Raw genomic sequence first — 17,968 nt, 5'->3', positions numbered from 1 at the left:
CCCGGCATTTCGTCCACCGTGAAAGCAAAGATATCTTCAAATTCTCTCAAAAGGTGGACCAACTCTGCCGCCAGCGGGTCGTCAGGAGAAATCCCGATGGGCACTACTCTGTCAGGTTTGTCTGTGTTTAAAACCACATTGAAATGGGCCCCAACAGGCTCTGGGCGTCTCTCTTCCATGTGCCCTGCTGAGATAGTTAATGTTTCTTTGACGACCTTGGGTTGCGTGTCGCCACATTTTCGTTTGTTGCTCGACGTCCCTTTCTCTTCACCCGTCCCCCATGCTTCTGGACTCAAGGTGGTTAGGTAGCAATCTCTAGCTTGTTGCTGGTCACCATGTATAGTGCTGACGCTCCCATCGTCACAAATGATCTTAAGAAGCATCAGATGAGTCACAATGACAGCCTTTGCCCTGTTCAACGTGGGACGCCCCAAGATGATGTTATATGCCGTCAGATCTTTCACTATGAGAAAACGGACATCCATTTGCCGAGATTCCTTTTTATTTCCCATCCTCAGAGGAAGGGTAATTATGCCGACTGGGTGGATGACACTACCTCCGAAGCCTATAATGGGATAGTGGATTTTCTCAATTTTTGAGGGATCATGTTGCAGCCGATTCAAGCACTCTAGACTAATTATGTCCGACGAACTTCCTGTATCAACCAAAATACGCCTAACCCTTAGGTTAGCTACTTTTAACTCAATTACCAAAGGATCGTCATGCGGGGTGGAGATTTTCCCACGGTCGGCCTCGCCGATTTCAACTTTTGGAAACGGGTCAACTGTGGCCTTGCCGGACAGCATCACTTGTCCCAGTCGCTTGGCATAATCCTTCTGGCCCCTCATGGTCGGCCCGCCGGCGGCCAATCCTCCTGAGATGACTGCCACGCACTCCGGGTCGGTACGATTCCCATCTTCCTCCGAGGGGGGGGATTTGTTTTTCTTGTAGAAGGGTTTGCCAGAACCTCCCGTGTTCCTGCTGATATAACTTTTTAAGAACCCCTTGGTGGCTAGGCCATCCAATGCCCTTTTCAAGCTCTTACATTCATTGGTGTCATGCCCGATGTCACTGTGAAAGTGACAGTACAGTTTGGGGTCCCTACTTTCTGGTGGTGACTTCATGGGAAATGGACGATCAATGTCATATTTGGACCCGACGTCCATCAGGATTGTGTACATGTCTGTGTTATACTCGAAACGCTCCCGATCATAAGTTCTGGGCCGTTTCTGACCTGCCGCTCCGGGGGCCCTGTCTGATTCTTTTGCAATAGCCCACGTCCCGTTAGGCCGGTTCTTCTTTTCAATTTTCTCCTTTTTTGCCGCTAGCTCGGCGTTATCACTTCCTCTGGGGTCTTTCGGGACGCTGCAAATCTCTGTTGCATGAATGAAGGCCTCCGCCTCATCCAGCACTTCTGCCATTGTTCGGACGCTTTTCTTTACCAGATCAAACTTGAAAGAGCCCTTTTTAAGCCCTCGAATGAAGTTATCGAATGCAACACCATCTGGCAAATCCGGAATTTGCCCTGCCTCTAGATTGAATCTCTTCACATAACTCCTCAGGGACTCGTCCTTCCCTTGCTGAATCCTACTCAGATGCATGCTCGTCTTCTTCTCTTCCTTGTGAGCCATGAACCGAGTAGAGAACAATAGCTCGAGCTCCGAAAAAGAGCGAATAGTTCCGGCTGGAAGTCTCTCGAACCACTTAGAGGCTACTCCTTTGAGTGTGCCCGGGAAATACTTACACCAAGTTGAGTCAGTTGTTCCTTGGACATACATGTGATGCCGGTAAACCAAGAGGTGCATGTCCGGATCTGTGGTACCATCGTAAGCATCAATGTTGGGCGGCTTGACTTTGGGTTCCCTCGGGGCTCTCATGATAGAGTCTGCAAAAGGGGTGGTGTGCCCTAATGCCATGTTGGACACCCCCTCCTGAATGTGATATACAGGGTCTTGACGCCTGGAGTAAGGTAGCCGCAGGGAGGACTCGCGTCCGCGAGTTTGACGGGTTGGACGGGTGGCCCCTGGACGTGCCTGGCTCAGATGCGTATAAGTTGGATGAGGGAGAGGTCTATCCGGCATGACGGGGGTTGACCCGGTGTCAGAAAGTTCCGACTCAGAGTCGGGCAACTGCTCTGCGCGTGGCTGCTCACGTCCTCGGGACGTTTCTCCGACCAGCCGCCGTGGCATTCGGCGTGGTAGGTAAGACATGGTCTGATTTGGCTGACTTGTTGGCGGCTGTCTCCTTAGGTCCTCGCCTGTCAGCCTGGTCCAGACATTTGGGGGGCGTAAAGAAAGTGTTGGCCTATTGCTTGCCGGCCTCTCATGATTTGCAGCCACAGCAGTGGTGTAAATCAGCATACTCTTCTGTACCTCAGCATTAACTGTCTTCCCTACATCAGCTTGGAACTCGGCCAAAATAGCCCGAAGAGCACCCACAGAGACAGGCATATCAGGGTTCTCCTCTATTACCGTATCCACCCGAGGATCCAGGTGTCCTCCAGGAGGGGTGCGATTGGCCTGGTCGTCCTCCTCGCTGAGCACCTCTACCTCGGCAGTGTGACGAGGGGTGTGCCCGGCCGCAAATGTACGTGCGGCATCTTCAGTGATCCTTGTGGCCGGCGTATGATGTTCAGTCGGCATTTCTCTTTCGAGGGGTGGCCGCTCTACGCGTGTAGGCCGCCCAGCATCGTTGTCCTGTCGTTGATCTTCCATGTTACCGTACCTCCCCACAGACGGCGCCAAATGTTGTGGGGTTTTTTCCGGTGAGATACCTGGGAGGTTTCTTGGTAACTTTTACAGATTAAACAAGATTGTATTTTTATAGAGAGAGAAAGTAGAGAGAAGGCAGAGCAGTAATTGCTCAAGAATGTATTGATTGTGACCCTTTTTTCTAGGGAAGTGGGAATATTTATAGTACTAGGTTTTTGGGGGAATGACCTAATATTCCCCTTACATGATTGGCTGGGGAATGGGAGGAGGACACGTGTCCTTTCTCCTTACAATTCTCTGGCCTCTTTTGGCAATAGTGGGCTGTTTGGGCCTATTGTGCTTAGTCATTCACTTGGGATACATACTAATTAAGCCCCTTTCCAGGTATAGGTTTTATACATACATTTATACACACTTAAATACATACACTGTAGATACCTAGATTAATACCCATGCCTCGGAGTAGACTTCGTATGATTTCTGCTTTAGGGGGCGCAATACGTGCCATGTGTCACGTCCTCATTGGTACACGAAGGCACGGTAATTTTGCCCACAACAATATGGATGGATGTAATTTATTCATTATTGTTCAACTCATTGAGATATTTTTCAATGATTAATTTCAAGAAATTTACTTTTGGATACACCCTACCTATAATAAAGGGTAATGTGTTTGTCATAATTGATAAAATTATTGTTCCGGTTAAGGATTTATAATAGTGTCGTTGATACGATTTTATCTGTCTTGTGTGCCGACTATAGCCTACACAATGAAAGCGTTAACTAAACTCAGGGGTTATTCGATGATCCCCTCTGATTCTTAAGTCAATTAATGAAGTTTTCTCTCTAATTAATGTATACTAGAATGATTGGTTGTGATCACGTACATTTATACAATTAATGACGGTCCATATATATAGAGAGGTGACCTGTACAAATGATACGGTCTGTGATCTATAGCGGTTATGACGCATATCTTTAGGGATGACGTGAAAAGAGGGCCATATATGATGTTGCAGTTAGCAGTGGTTTTCTAGAGAAGTAATGAATCAGGCCATTTGGAACCTCAAAATTTTGCATATTGATTCAACTGTAAAAACGGTAAGGTATGTTTGGTAACATTGATTTAATTTCGATCACATCATTTCAAATTCTGGAACGACATTACAAAAAGATTCGTTTGATAATTCACAAATATTTTAAAATTTTACAAATTTTTTTTATTTCTGTTTACCTTTTACAAAATTTTAAAAGCAAGATCTCTATGGAATCCTTACACATAAATGAAAAGAACGAGTTTTGAATTACTTGAAACGATTATGAAATGAAAGACATATCTTAATTTTAAATGATAAAAATATAAAGTGGTAGTGATTACAAACAAAAATATGCTTTAAGGTAGTAAATAATATAATTTTCACAAGGTAGTGAATACAAAAGTTGTGTATTATATTTTTAAGGTAGTTACCAAAAATTTAAATCCATAATATCAAGTAAGCATGGTGTTTGGTAACACTTTTGAATTAAATACATTCCATAGGTTTATCCTTGATTTCTCATTGTATTATAAAGACATAAATACAATATCTTCATCGTCATCCGAAAAAAAACACTCTTTTTATCATAATTTCATCAGATAATGTCCAAAAACCAATTATATTTTTGGAGGGAAATAAAACCCAAAATTTTTCGGCAATTCAATCTCCCCTTTCCACAAGTTTTATTTTTCATAGAATTCTCAAGTTCCATGAAAACATTGGACCCAAATTAGTTTTACAAGCTACAATTGTCGATATAACCTTGTGCATAATAAGATCATCGGGTATGGAAAATTGGCGAGTACCTGGTGGTTATGGTCAAAGGAAGAAAGAGGAGAGAGAAAACTCAAATATGGATTCATGAGAGGAGAGAGAAAGAGAGTTGGGGAAGATGATGGGGGTATAGCCCGGATAATGCAATGTGAGCGTAACTTCGATGTAGATAATTTCGAATGACAACAACTGATTTGTAATTTAAAATTCTTAAAATGATGGGCTTTCAAGATTTCAAATTCTTAGTCATTCAAACACATGAATTGACCCTATTCAAAAACACCAATACACCATCAAGGAAATTGTAAATAATATTTCGTATAATATAAAGCATTCTAGGAAAGAAAGTGATCACTAACTTTTCCGTACTACGAATAGAAATTGGTTAAACTAGTTGTGTCTTTTAAATGATTTTGCTATTTTGGCTTGTGTTTTAGATGTTGTGAAGTCTTGATTTTTATCTAGACAAGTTTTTTTAATTGGTGTTTTGTGAGGTGTGATGATAAAGGTTGCAAGTTGTAACATATAAAATGTGTCACAATCCTATGAATCTCTTCCAATGGTACCAAAATTTTCCAAAGAGGCGGTGACTCAACAATTTGTTTTTTACCGTGAACATATTTGAATACTATAGTCTGTATAAAAAATAAGGAAATATCATTATTTTTGTAGTATAGTAAATACACATTTCCTTTTATTCTTATAAATTAAAATTTTAAAAATAGAAATTACAATTTAACAATATAGTTTAATGAATTAAAAAATAGTTGCAACACAAATAATTTGTTGTAAATTGTTATTTTTATCAGTTCTCTTTTGGAGATTATATAACAACTCTAATGGTTGTATTTAGGGAGTTGCTTGCAATTTTCAAAAGTTTCAAGTTACTAGTTTAACCATTGAAGTGATTTTAATAAATTAACTTGGCCAAGCTAATTTGCTTGAAACAAAGTGGTTCAATAGGGATATAACTATATAAGTAATAATTAAAATTAAATGGTTAGTTATAAAAGTGGACCCATTTAAATATTGAGCTAGTTTAGTAAATAAGCTTGTCGTTAGAATACAAACAAGATAGAAAGTTAATTAATTAGCTTAAAATCTTATGTAACGTATCAAACTAATTTGACAATTTCCTTTCCATTGAAGTTACTCTAAAACAAAATTTACTTGTGTTTTGATAAAAAAAAGATAACATTTTTTTCTGAAAGAATTATGTTTTTGATTTATCGTTAGAAACATTGATCTTTGCATTAGGACTACCACATTCTAGTCATGATCTGAAACTATCGTTTGTTTAGAAAGATGTTGAGTAGGGATAAGGATTAGTTATCACAACTTTCCGTTATCTTATGTTTGATTAGATGGAATTGATGTTTTGTAAGGATAGGGATATGGATACGGATAAAATAGGCTATTATTCCTCCAATCTTGTACCTGATGGAGGCAGGTACAAACATGGGGATTTCTCATTAAAATGTAAAATCACAGTCCCACCTTTATAACAATGGCTTCCCCATTCTATATTCCAGTTTTACCGATTAAGAAAACTGCAACCCCTTTTTTTATATTATTGCTATTGTGAACCAGATTTTTCAATCGAATCTTTTATTTATACAACACCATCATCCATTCATCCCAATAATATTTTCTCCTCATTCTAATCATCAAACTATACACTATTCACTTTGTGAAATCTGAAAAATCCATAATTTGTAAGATAGTGTAATTTTATCTTTTATTTTAAATTTTGTTTTAATCAATCTGAGGAATGTAGAATGTTATAGGAGAAGAAGTAATTACATGGAAATGGAGATCAAAGGTTGAACACTAATATTTACTGAAAATGTAAGAGAAATGAAGATATGAAGATAGAGAGTTGAAAATAGAGGAAAATTTGAAGAAGATGGGTATTGTGTCTGTAATCACAAAAATGGGGACTTGAAAAGGAAAGCTATTATTTTTTTATTTTAATAAATAGGGTAATATAGTAAGTTTGTTGTTTCATCCCTAATATATATCCACCATCATGTCAAACAAGGGATGGTGCTAAAATTAATGAATTTCCTATGATAAAATTTCGTATTACTATCCCAATTCATATCCTTATCCCTATGAACCTCTCATACCTAACGAACGGTAAATCTGAACTTAGAATCTTCTCACTGCACCATCCACTAAGAGAAGCTAGCAAACTAAAGATGGCTCAATTTTTTCATAACCCTCTCGCAACTCGTGGTGAGAGGTTTATGGATTCTTTTAGAGGATCGATGGATGCTTGTGATTTGCGTGATTTGGGATTCATGATAGTATTTTTACGTGGAAAAGTGGTACTACTCCGACTACTTTTGTGAGAGAACAATTTGACCGTTTTTTTGGGTTGACTCTACTTGGTGTGAGGCTTTTCTGAATTATAATGTTCATAATTTCCCTATGTATTGATATAATCATGCTTCATTCTAGTATCAACTATCATTTAATACGAGAGAAGGAGATATAAGAAATATTTCAAGTTTGGGGCTTTCTGGCTATCGAAACTGGAATGTGAGGTGACAGTGAAGGAAGCGTGATCTGGGTGTGCGGGTGATCTCTCTGTGTAGTGTATAGCTAGGTGAGTATAAAGCTTGAGTACATGGGAAACAACAACCTTCGGGAATATCAAGGAGAAAATAAAACAAGTGGAAGGGAAATTAAAGTTGGCACAAACAAAGTATCCAGATGTTGCAATGTTAAGCTTATGCAATTTTTTGACGACTGAATTAGATACTCTATAGCAACAACAAGAGTCGTATTGGCATTCTCAGGCTCGGGAAAATGAGTTACGTGATGGGGATAAAAATACCTCTTATTTTCACGACAAGGCTAGCCAACGGAAGCATAGGAATACAATCTTAGGCTTGATGGATGATAATGACGTATGATGCTCTAAAAAGGATGATTTGGAGTCTATGGTTTCATCTTACTTTAGCACTCCTTCTCTTCTGATGTCCCACTTGAGTTTGAGGAAGCTATGGCTGGTATGTAGTGTGTAATGACAGAGGATATGAACGTTATTCTTGACACGGAGGCTACTGATAAAGATATAAAAGTTACGTTGTTTCAAATGCATCCAAATAAGGCCCCAGGCACGGATGTACGGTACATTCATGCTCTATTTCTTCAAAAAAAATTCACAGTAGTGATATAATCATGTTTGTAAGGCAATGGTGGCGTGGATAGGTGGACTTAACTATGGTAAACAATATTTGTAGGTCTTAATCCCAAAATGTCTAAATCTAAAGCGCATTATGGAATTTATGCATATATGTTGCTGCAATGTTTTATAAAAAACATCTCAAAAACTATGACAAATAAATTAAAGTCGTTTCTGGGTAATATTATATATGTGAAACATAGTTTTTTGAGACTGATAATAGAAAATGCACTGGTTGCTTTTGAAATTTTCAACTCTTTGAAAAGGAAGGGTGAGGGTAATGAGGGGTCCGTAGCTCTGAAATTGGACATGAAAAAGGCATACTACGGGTTTGAGTGGATTTTTCAGGATAAGGTGATGTATAAGTTGGGTTGTGTTGATAAGTGGGTACAAAGAATTATGGACTTCCTATCTAGTGTGTTTTATTTGCATTCAAGATTAATGGATAGATTTCTTGGGATGTTATCTAGACGTTTACGCCAAGGTGATCCTATCCCCCCCTATTTATTTATTGTTGTTGATTGTAGACACCTACATTTGTCCCTAGGCTCGAAGAGGTGTGTTCGATGATCAAACCAAACACTGGTTGTCTATGCCTTTCTAAGTATGCGACAAACAATCTATGACTGACTGACTATCCCAAAAGCCATTTTCATTTTTAGTAACTGCTATTTATAGTAAATTCCATGCTTAACCGCTTCTCGGTTTAGTAACTATATAAGATAGATTTCAAGTTATTGCATTGCATTATGATTGATCCTTGATAAGAAAATACGAGAGTTGCACTACAGCTAGTATTCTTAAAAAAGATAAAACCGTGGATGAGATTGAAATTCGGTGTAATACCCTGATAATTCCCATTTCCGACTAATATGAAAAAATTACCAAGATATTACCGCCACCGTGATAACGGCTAAGGCTATTTACCAGAATTACGCAGCAGAATTTAACTAACTTTCAAAAGTAATAAATAAAAAGTTAATGGTCATTAAACAACTTGGAACCATTAAGGCCCAAAACCAAACATTAAATAGTTTAGAAATCCATTAACTAACTTTTACATAAAGTTTATAGTCATGACATGGAAATTAATTGTAGAGTTTATAAAGTAGGGAAGAGAAAACATAATCTCTCACACAATTCTCATGATAACTTCAGCCGCAAGTTATCTCTACAAACCTGTTTATAAAGATTCTACTCCCCAACAACGCAAATGCAATGGTGGATAATCATAGGTTCATTAAGGCAAAGGCCATGAACGAAATACATAAAGCACGAAGTCAGCAAAAGCTGAGTACGAACAAGCTAGAATAACATTCTATCATAACATGCTTCACTGAACGAAATAATAACCCACATGCAAAAGCCATTTAATAACAAGGAAACATGGAGACAAGACACGACCCTTGACACGACTCTTGACTCACAGTTTAATTTAAGAAGTAGCTTCGAACGGGTAAAAGAAAGTATCCTCAAAAAGAAAGAAAAGGGTGATGGGAGCCAACCATACACCAAAATAATAAAGAGTCGGACTCCTACCGACAGTCGTACTGACGGAATTCCAGTGCATAAAAGCATAAAAAGAAAGAATGAAACAACGTCTTGTATCATTCAAGGAGTACAAGTTTTCCAGGAAGACTCCCCCCATTGTTCATACTCAAGGTATATACGTTACAAGAGTTTTGAAGTTTATTCCGAGTTGCACTTTACGTTAATTAATATCTTATGTACAAGGCGACTCATGACTCAACAACAAAGCAATCAATCAAACATTAACACTTCATTTTAATCCTTTAGGACTTGTGATCAAACATAGGACTCAAGTGATATTACTCCCATTTTTCCTTCTCAAAATACTGTTGAATAACCCAACATTGCCAGTTAACAAGCGGGGTGTGCCCATAGCACGAATAGTCCTTAGTTCAATTCACATAGACTTCCCAAACATACTCTACACGGCGGTAGGATAAAATAATGCATTGCGGCATAACCACCTGGCTTAAAGTATGCTAGACATTCCGTACAATAGCATAAACATAAACTTGCATGTTAAACACTCAAACATGCATCTAAACTTGAACAACATTCTTGACATAATTCAACGATTATTAAATATCACAAAATGATTAGTCACAAGGCTTCGTAAAGCAATAATAACTCATAACATGCTTGTTCACACATCAAACATGAATTCACAACACTTCGAATCCACATGATTCACAACCAATAAACATCACATAATCCTCATGGGATAGGTGGTAACCCTAGTCATGTACGTACCTTGAATACCTAAGTACGGGGCCACTTTGCGAATCACGATTCAAAGCTAGAAATCACCTCCTATAATTAAAATAAGGAACTTAATCATTATCCATGTTTACTAAATTTCCAGCAACTTTTATAGATTCTAAAACCGTTGTTTTAATTAGGAATTAATCGTACTTTATTAAATTAATAGTCTCAATTGGTCAATTCAAGTCCTAGTACAAAAACATTGACTTTTGACCTTAAAAATCATTAAAACCAACACTTTAGGGCCTTATAATAAATCTGAAAAATTTAGTTGATTCCCATAATTTAAATTGACATTAAATTATGTAAATCGGTTGCCTATTAAGTTGGGATTAAAACTTTCGCAATAAACAATCATAAAAATCATGTTTTGGTCATAACAATTGACACTTTAATTAATTATTAAATCTGAAAATAATAGTTTATATAATCAAAATCATCCTCATGAATTCAAATGCGAAAAACATAACAATACGGTGTTCATAACCATTTCCAGCAATTTAATAATCAAAATCAAAAATAATATTATAATTTTAGAATACGATATTGAAATAGAATAGGTAAGGAAGAAAAGAAATATACCAAACCGGCCAATTGCACCGTGCCATCACGAAATTAATGTGATTGGGCGCAAAGGGGCTAAAATATACGGAGTATACAGAACACAAACCACACACGAACACACAAGGGGGTGTGTCGTGTGCGGTACAGCAGCAACGAACACACAACGCACGAGCATCGGGTTAGCGCGCACGAGAGAGCATCAACGAGTGAGGGTGAGGCACGCGTGTACGAGGGAAGCAGCGAGGCGAGGCGTCGGCTAGGCTGGGCTGGGAGCTCGTCGCTTGACGCAAAAACAACAGTACCACGTAGCAGCACGCTAGGCGTTCCTGTGCGCGAGCGAAGGCGAGAGAGAGCGAGAAAGCAAGGGTCGCTGGTGAGCAGTGCGCTGTGTGAGAGGCACGAGCGGCTCGCAAGGGGCGAGGGGCGAGGGCACGAGGCACAGCGAGGAGTGATGCTCGGCTAGTGTGCGGGTGCGGGGAGACGAGAACAAAGAGGAGATATCACAGAGGAGGAGAGAGAGGATTAATGAAATTTCTGATTTTTGTGAAGGAGATCAATTGTGAGGGAGGGTTATATTTATAGCTTTCCCATTCCTTGTGGGCTTAGGTTTTAGGAAATCGAGTTGGGCTTGATGTTTGGGTTTAATTAGAATTAAATGCTTAAAAGTTCACCAACGGAATTGGGTTGGGCTCGGAATGTATTTAAACATGACCCAATAAATTCCTGAACGAATGAGATAATAAATTCATTTAATTTATTTAATAAATCCGGTTTTCATAAATAATAATAATCAAATTATTTAAAATAAAATACATTTAAATCATATTAAATGTAATCAAATTCATAAAAAACTTTATAAATTTAATAAAATATATTTATAAGTTCCTAAAATACGAGGTATTACAGTCTACCCTCCTTAAAATAAGTTTCGTCCCGATACTTAGGCACGAAAATTACAATTTGAAAATTAAAACTTGAGATTGTATGATACTTTAATGCGTTTTCTTGCAAAAGTTTTTAGTTGTTGTACTCTTTAAGTAATTCAACATGACAATATAAAGTGAAACTTCACTAAAAAGCACTAATTTAGGCATAAAATAAGGGAAAATAAGATAAAAAGCGCGAAACCCTACCGCACTCTACCCCCTTAAAAAAACGAGTTACGGCCCCGTAACTCAACTAACCTCGGGAAAAATCTCAGGATATTTCTTTCTCATTTCGTCCCCGGCTTCCCAGGTAGATTATTCTAACTCTTGATTAGACCATAACACTTTGACAATCTTAACATCCTTAGTTCGCGTACTACACACTTTACTGTCTAGGATTTTGATTGGTGTTGCCTCAAAAGTTCAGCTTTGGTCCAATTCTATGGTCTTCGGTTGCAACACATGCGACTTATCCGGGACATACTTTCTCAACTGAGATATATGGAATACATTGTGCACTCTATGGAAGTCCATGGGTAAAGCAAGTCTATATGCTACCTTCCCTATCCGTTCTAGGATTTCATATGGGCCTATGTACTTTGGGCTTAGCTTTCCTTTCTTCCCAAATCTCATTACACCCTTCATTGGTGAAACCTTCAGCAACACTTTTCGCCTACTTGGAAATCTTCATCCCTACGTTTCAAGTCTGCATAACTCTTTTGACGACCTTGCGCGGCTTGAATTTTGGATTGAATAGTCCTAACTTGGTTCATTGTGTCCTCTATAATTTGGGGACCTAATACAACGGTTTCACTAATATCACTCCAACATAAGGGACTTCTGCATTTTCTCCCATACAAGGCTTCAAATGGTGCCATTCCAATACTTACATGATAGCTATTATTGTATGAAAACTCAATCAGGTCTAGCCTATCTTCCCATCCACCTAGGAAATCTATCACACAAGCTCTAAGCATATCCTCTAGGGTTTGGATAGTCCTTCCGGTTGGTCCATCTGTGGCTGGATGGAACGCTGTACTCATTTTCAATGTCGTACCAAAGTTCTTCTGTACGCTCTTCCAGAAATTCGAAAGGAACCTAGAATCCCTATCTGATATGATATATTTATGAACTCCATGTAGTCTCACTACATACTTGATGTAGGCTTTGGCAAGTTGTTCCATTTTTCAGGTTTCTTTCATTAGTATAAACACTGCCGACTTAGTCAACCTATCCACTACTACCCAAATTGTATCATTTCCACTTTTCGACTTGGATAAGCAAGTGACGAAGTCCATTGAGATACAATCCGATTTCCAACTCAGAATTTCTAAAGGTTTGACCTTTCCCTGAGGTCTCCTATGCTCAATCTTAACCTTTTGACAAGTAAAGCATCTTGCCACGAATTCAGCCACTTCATTCTTCATTCTTGGCCACCAATATATCTTCTTCAGATCCTTATACAATTTGTCACCACCCGGGTGAACAGAATACGGCGTATTGTGACCTTCTTTCATCAACTTCTCTTTCAGTTCACCACACTTTTGAGGCACACACCACCGTCCTTTGTACCTCAAAATTCCATCCTCGTGGATCTTAAAGTCCGTCTCTTTTCCTTGCGAAACCTTTTCCTTTATTCGCTCTAGCTTAACATCTCCAGCCTTATTCTCTTTGATCTCATCAAACACTGATGGTTGGATAGTTAAGGCATTCATCATCCCTTCCAGACATTCACCATTCACTATCTCCAGATTCAATCGTTGTATATCCTTGCACAACTCGTTAGCAACTACTAACGCATTCACACTATGGCTTGATTTCCTACTCAAAGCATCCGCAACTACATTGGCTTTTCCCTCATGGTATTGAATATCTAGATCATAGTATTTGATCTATATATATATATATATATATATATATATGTATATATATATATATATATATATATATATATATATATATATATATATATATATATATACATATATATATATATATATATATATATATATATCAAAAAAGGGCAAAGAGTACTGTCGAAATAGGCTTTATAGGACGCCTTAGAGGCGTTCTTCAACTCAGCGCGCTATAAAGTTTATAAAACGGGTGGATGGGGGCTTTATATGCACAGCCATAGAGTACGGTTGTCATAGAGGACCATTCTTTATTCCTTTCATTAAATAAGAAATTGAAGAAGAGATTGGAAACGGTTAGCAAACCCAACCGTACTATTTACGGATTTTTCATGAAATACCCTCGAATTTTGGCGTGATTCACCAAATGCCCCTCGACTTTCAGAAATTCACCAAATACCCCTCACAAATGACTTAATACCCTATATACCCTTACTAATGACGCGCCGTTAGTCTTCCGTTAACCTAATTTTCAAATTCACCAAATACCCCTATTTTAATACTTATTTCACCGAATATCTCTATTCTGAAACTTAATTCACCAAATATCCATAACTTAAAATTACTCATTTTGATGCTCAACGACTAGTTTATGTGTTTGAAAATTAGCCGTTGCTTGTTTGCTTATAAATACCCCTTTTCTGACTGTTTATTGTAGTTTTCCTATTGTTTTGTTAACTTCACATCATTTTTGTCATCAGTTTTCTTTCAAAATCATCATCCACACCCAATGAGTCCACATATATATGTAAGAGTCCCAAACAAATTATGTTATTGTGGGAGAAAATTTGCCATATGAATCTCTGATATAACACTCAATCTGAAGCTCCGATACAACACTAAAACAAAAAATACTCCTAAAACACCTCAAAAGGCCGTAACTTTTCTAGAAAATGGCTATTGCTTTTGTATCTTATTCTTTATGTGACCAAGCAATGTTTCTCATGTATGTTTCAGCTACCTCGGCTCCTGTCGCTTCCATGCCACCTATTTAACGTTGACTCCCTTTTTGTCTCCTGTCTCTACTGCCTCCTAACACCTTTCTTCCATCTCCTAACTTTCTCTCAATCTTACAGTCGAAGCAGAAAGGTTTTCCCACTTTTCTTTTGAGATAGGTTCTATTGACATGGTGATACAAATTTTATGGACAAATGTCTATTTTTGTATTTGAGGGAACAAGAAAAAGAAATGAAACTAAGGTATGTTCCAAACTCATGTACCAGTGAGAAAACATGAATCTTGGGACAAAGATTTGCCTCCAAACTCAAGATTTTCACATCTTGAATCCAAGTTTGAAATCGAGGTTGTGATAAAAATTAATACGTTATTTAACTTGATTTCCTAGTCTCTTCACCATTCGGACAATAAGAAAATTAAGGTGTTAGCTTTAAAATTGAATTACTTCAACTTCACTCACATAAGATTTCATTGAAAATTGTTTTTTTTTTGGCCTTTTTCTCACCTAAGGTGCGTTGTCTTTACTGAATGAGGCCTGAACTTATTGGATACATAATTGAAATTTATTGAGTGTTGTGTCAGAGCTTTGGATGGAAAATTTCCTCCCACGATAATATAATTTGTTTGGGACTCTTACATATGTAGATTTATGGGTGTGGATGATGATTTTAAAGAAAATTCATGACAAAAATTATATGAAATTAACAAAACAATACGAAAACCACAATAAACAGTCAGAAAAGGGGTATTTATACGCAAACAATAAGTAACGACTAATTTTCAAACACAAAACTAGCCGTTGAGCATCAAAATGGGTAATTTTAAGTTATGGATATTTGGTGAATTAAGTTTCAGAATATGAGTATTTGGTGAAATAAGTATTAAATAGGGGTATTTGGTGAATTTGAAAATTAGGCTAACGGATGACTAACGGCGCGTCATTAGTAAGGGTATTTTGGGTATTAACTCATTTGTGAGGGGCATTTGGTGAATTTCTGAAAGTCGGGGGGCATTTGGTGAATTACGCCAAAACTCAGGGGTATTTCATGAAAAATCTGTATATTCTTCTACAAAGAAAACTGTTAATACCGATAACCGTTCTCTATCCTTGCTTAAAAAAAAAAAAAAAAAATCTTTTTTTATTAGAAACTAAATGAATTGAATTGTATAATTTCGAATATTGTAAAAAAAATATTAACGAGAAACTAAAATAATCTCCCATTTCAAAATGGCAGCACTTTATTTATATTAATAGAGAGATTACATTTCACAATCACAAATTTTACTATGTTACATAGTACAAAATTTAAAATATATACATGTCCTCATAACAATTTAGAAAAAATTAACTGTAACACCCTATATCACCACCCTAAACTCTTGGTGCACCACCTCATAACGTATTCCAACAGAGTTGCTCGCCCGCTACTTGGATGCTAAATCCGCCTTTACCATGAAGTGCATGCTTGGATTGAGGGTAATACATTAAGGGGGTAATAAAAGTCAAACTAAAAAATATAAGGTAATTGAAGGTGATGATGAGAAGATGAAGTGGTGGCAAAGAAATTAAGCCAGTGTTGGAAAGAAGAAAATAAAAGGGGGAACAAATACCCTTATTATGGAGGGAATATTTACCCACCTCCCACTAGGGTGATTATTACCCTCATTTGGGGTAATAACTCCCTCCCTTCCTCCCTTCTCCTCACAACACCACCACTACCACAACTTCTCATCACAATACCACCACACCATCCTCCTTGCAACCACCTCAATTCACCTTCATTGGCCTTTTATTAAGGTGATTTGACTTTTATTACCCCATAACCCATTACACCCAATCCAAGCATGCCCTCAGTAGAAACACATTATCTGAAGTGAACCTATTCATCTACATGCTTGGTAATGTACTCTAGGAGTTTTGGAATGTCTTCCCTTCGGAAAATATCAAGCAAGTACCATAAAAAGACCAACAGACCAAATAAAGAAGGCATCTGATGCTACAAATATCAACACAAATCCCCACCCTTCAATGGATGATGTATATATGTACACTTGAATCTCCATATAATGGGATGAAGATCGTTAATGAATTCACCATCGCTGATAGCTAGGATAATATACAACAAAAGTCACAGATTCTCACTCTACTCAATTTAAGGATTTTATTGATTCAGCTGGTTTGGTCAATATATATAGCGAGTGCTCATTTTGCAGAGGATTCAAAATCACCAATCAATACCCAAATTAAAATAAGAAAACATCTCAAATAAATGTGCAAATGAGCATGAGGCTAAAGGAACACTCTGACACTTTAGTTAATATATAAAGTAATCAAATAAATTTTTTAGTTCGATAAAAATATCGACAAACAACAATCAAACAAATACGGAGTAACTATAAATGGACAAACAAAAATCAATCGACAAGAATATTAGGGATTTCTTATGAATTAAAACATTGAAACACAACAGTCAATCAAATAACTATTCGAGAGATTTTGAAGAAAATTTAAGAACTGAGGAAACAACTACGGAAGATATAAACAATAAAACTACATATCAATATTCTAGTTGAATAAAAAAAATGGCGAATTTGTGTAAAAACAACTGAAATGGGGGGCAATCAATAGAGTAACGTTTAACAAAAGGACGAGATAATGTACCTGTGTCGGTGGTAATGAGCGCCGGTGCCTGATGATTCCACGGCGTGAGAGAACGGGATGAGGAAGGAGAAGGCGGGGAGGAGCGGGGGAGAAGACAACGAGCTTGATAAAGGCGGTGAGATTGTGAGAAAGCTGCTCCTAGGGCTTTACGCTTGTGTGTCAGTTATTTCCCTTCGTTTTTTTTTTTGGAGTTTTTAATTTATTTTTTAAAATTTAAGCTTTAGGCGCTAATTTTTTGGAAAGTCCGCCAAAATTAAAACTAGCTAAAAAGTTATGTTTTTAAAAGTTGTTTAAAAATAGATGGTAAAATAATTGGTTTTAATTACAATAATAAAAGAATGGTAATAATTATAAGTTATTACAAGTAAAAATTAGTTTTCAATCACTAAAAATTAGTGTACAACCACTAAAAATCAGTTTTAATGATAAAAAAGAATCTAGTCAAAATCAATAAATTTTATAAAGGGCTACCCAAGTTCGAAGTATAATTAAAAAAAAGTTCAAATAAGTTCAAATAAATTCAAGTGAGTAATCGTTTGAAAAGATATGTAAGACTAAGTTTCACCAACAATATTTGAATTTCCATGTTTGAGATATTTGGATTTCATTTGTAAAGATTGGTCACTATGGAAAAAACAATCAAATCATCAATACTATGACACAAATTCTTAATATTTTACATATAATTACTACGGTTTTATAAAGATAGTGTTTTGTTCACCTTAATAGGTAAGTAATACGGAGTATTGCACAGCATAAATAATTTTATTTGTTTATTGCTAAAATTATAGTTATTACTCGGTTAACGTACATATGTACAAATTTGATGTAAGCATGGCCTGTTATAGTTATAGATTTTTACTTATTTCATGAAAAGTAAGTTGAGATCGATAAGCTCTAGTAATTTCAGATAAGTCTGAATAAGATAATTAATAGGTG

The 17,968-nt window shown here is 37.0% G+C and overlaps 1 long non-coding RNA gene across 1 annotated transcript; it reads right to left on the bottom strand.

Moving 5' to 3' along the window:
* Positions 1-8,660: 8,660 nt before the first annotated feature.
* On the bottom strand, positions 8,661-17,258 carry LOC130462765 (uncharacterized). Its single transcript, XR_008923509.1, has 3 exons — positions 17,030-17,258; positions 9,996-10,055; positions 8,661-8,909 (listed from the first exon to the last, which is right to left on the bottom strand). It is a non-coding gene; the product is annotated as an uncharacterized lncRNA (long non-coding RNA).
* Between the last annotated feature and the right edge of the window lie 710 nt (positions 17,259-17,968).

The sequence above is a fragment of the Spinacia oleracea genome, chromosome 6, assembly GCF_020520425.1.
Source record: "Spinacia oleracea cultivar Varoflay chromosome 6, BTI_SOV_V1, whole genome shotgun sequence".
NCBI lineage: Eukaryota > Viridiplantae > Streptophyta > Magnoliopsida > Caryophyllales > Amaranthaceae > Spinacia > Spinacia oleracea.
Note: the sequence above shows the minus strand (reverse complement) of the source record. Positions and strands in the feature narration are given on the sequence as shown.